Genomic DNA, 3,163 nt, shown 5'->3' with positions numbered 1-3,163 from the left:
ACCCTAACTAGACAGGATGGAGTGGAGACCTTTGGCATTCGACCAAATGAAGATGACACCTACCAGAGAAGAGACTACGTGGAGATTTTGAAGAGTGACAAATCCAAATACACCTGTCAAGTGATTCACCGTGCATCCGGGTTAAATGTTGAGAGCTCATGGGGTAAGAAAACTTTTTATTTGTCACTTTATTTTCTTTTGGAGTGAATCGTGTCAGTGACATCTCTGAAATCATTAAAATAACCATCAGAGAGAACTCAAGCTACAAGGATGCCTCAAAGCTGTGGTAAAGATATTCCAGGTTTATTTGAACGTTGATCAGTCCACGAACATTTCCCCAGTGTTTTCTTATGGCGCGTCACATGTCAGTCAGCCTCTGAGTTTTGTTTCAGCAGCATCATTTATTTACTGCATGTCAAATTTAACTCAACATTGTACTAATATCTTGTTCTGTTTTAGATCGCAGACTTCCTGACAGCCCTAAAGGAATTGGACTGATCATTGGAACAGTTGAAGGTGCTCTGGGTGTTCTCGGTGTTCTGGCTGTTGTGCCGGGTGTCTTGTTTAAGAAGGGAAAACTTGGTAGGTGCAATAAATATTACCTTCGCTCTATATCGATAAAGTTTAAAAATTTATGGAACAAAATGGCAACAAGAAAAGTTCTTGATAGAATGAACAGTTGTGTTTCCCTTTTAAACTTCAAACCAACATGTTGGTATGAAAATCATTAATATGTAACGACTGAACTCTGATGAATGACAACATTTACAGGAGTTACAAAGACTCGATGTTAGAGCGCACACGTTATCAGGTGTAAAGGTCTGTTATTATTTTATGATGGCCTTGATGATGTGTTCAGAGGTCACATGGAACAGCATTCCTGTCAGTCATTATTTAAAAGATGTTTCTTCTCCTTAATTCATGAACTGAAAGTTTGATAGATCAAAACTCTAAATCACAGTTTGTGTTCTTCATTCATGATCACACATTAACATTACCATTGTCTATCTTTACAGGTGGTAAAGACAAGAAAGGTAAATGCTTTATTTCTTATTTCTTAAAGCACAGTGTGATGTGTTTTTATTGCTATCAAAGTTATTTGGGTGAATTTGAATCTCAAGCAGCCTGTAAAACATTCAGCAGCTTTAGTTTACAGCGATACAGTTCTGAAAGCACAGACTATTCATTGTTCTACACGCATACTGGATAGAAACCTAAATTCATGTTCTTTTCTTCACAGATTCCAAGAAGTCTGATAGCAGCTCCGACTCTGGCATCTCCCGTAAGTATCTTTTGTCGTAGCGGTGTGTCGGTCGTGAACGTATCGTTCACTTTGAACTCATCTTTTATATGACTGGAGTAATTCACGACTCAATTATGCGTCCTCAAGTTTGAGTCTTGTGTTCATTTGTCATGTGACAGACGGTTCAGCCAGAGGGCAGTACACACAGCGGTTCGTTGATATGGATCGGTACCGCTACACTAGTTAGAAATGAATGAAATGACAATGAAAAGATTAGTTCAGTTCACCGTCTGAGAGTAAGTGATCCAAATCAGTTAAAAGACTCAAAATTCCCAACTCTACTATGTCGACTGATTTGAAAGCTGCAGCTTTCTGAGCTGATAAAATGAGTCAACACAAATGCAAGTCATTAAAAAAGCAAGACCTCATTGACTGTATGTATGAAATAACACTTCTGTTCATCCCTGCAGCTGACAACAAAACCCCCACACCTGAGGCAACAAGTCTCTTGGGTAGAGGGTCCACAGACTCTGCTGCAGCACAGGAAGCCTGAAGTCTGCAGATAGCATGAAGACTCACCATGATCTCTGAAACCTCTAAATTTTATAAATTCGTTTGAGATAGAAATTCAGAGGGGAAATCAAGAAGATGAATATGTGAGTTCAAAAGAGGTTTACGGCAAATTCTGGTGTTTTTCCACACGGTGAAAGAAAAAACAGCTGAACCTTTTAAAAATGTTGAGAATCGACAGCAGGTCGACACAAAGCTTTGAGGATGTGATGCTGTATTAGAGACAGCATCAACATACAACATTGTGAATTGAATGAAATCATCTAAGGAAGAAACAGATTTAAAAACTGAGTTTTGAAAGACATCATCTGTGCCTTTGGTTAATTTGACCCATTTAGTTCAAATCAGAGTGTCCTCGGATTAAAACCAGTTTTATTTTTACATTTGGTCGTCATGATCTGATAAGCAGGGATTATTTTAAACTGGTAAAACTTTTATTAACAGAGTTAAACTTGATTATATATACAGCATATTCTTTTATTTTTCATTGCTTGCTTTTAGCTGTTGACGTGTGTAAGTCAGTACGCTGGATTTATTGTTAAACTAAAGTGTCGACCTTAAAATAATTTGGGTAATGTCTTGGTAACATGTTGTATACTTTCTCTGTTCCTGGGAGGTTTTCTAAATGCATGCTTTAATTACTTATGAGAATTCTGAAATCATTTTCTGGGTTTTAAAGTTCATAATAATTTTTAAGTTCTTACATATGAAAGTATTGTTATGCAGCTGTTTAAATCCTGAAGTTAACTGTGTGTGCTCCTGATGATACTGATTGTAATGATTGAATTGATAGTTTTTAAAACATATTGAATTATTGCAATGAATCATTTTCTACCAAACAAATTTGACAATTGTGTTTATAAATGTATTTGCTCAGCAAATACATCATGGGTCATACCTAAAGTGATGCTTACACTGATATTGTAGAATAATGTTACAGCTTGTTTTAAAAGAGTCCATGTGCCATTGATCATTAGGATCCCTAAAGGGTTGTGTAAATACTATAAATTGATGTTTACATCAATTATAGTAATGTTTTTCTGGCATGTGGCCACAACTTTCTTTGTTTGAATCATGTGCACTTTCAAAAAGCTAAATAAAACAATTATGAAGTGAATGTTGACGTGTTTGATGAATTTTACTGCACTGCGATAATATAAAGTATGTCATGGTAAGTAATTATTTAATTTATTTAATTATTATTATTATTATTATTATTGTACACTGTACTGAAAATATGTGTTAAAAATATTTCTTTGTAATATAACAAAACAAAGTTTTCTTACTTTATTTTTATTGCCCTTATCTTATGTTATATTTATCTTTAAACTGTTTTAATTGCAAGATATC

The sequence above is a fragment of the Larimichthys crocea genome, chromosome XIII (genome assembly GCF_000972845.2).
Source record: "Larimichthys crocea isolate SSNF chromosome XIII, L_crocea_2.0, whole genome shotgun sequence".
Classification (NCBI taxonomy): domain Eukaryota; kingdom Metazoa; phylum Chordata; class Actinopteri; family Sciaenidae; genus Larimichthys; species Larimichthys crocea.
Note: the sequence above shows the minus strand (reverse complement) of the source record.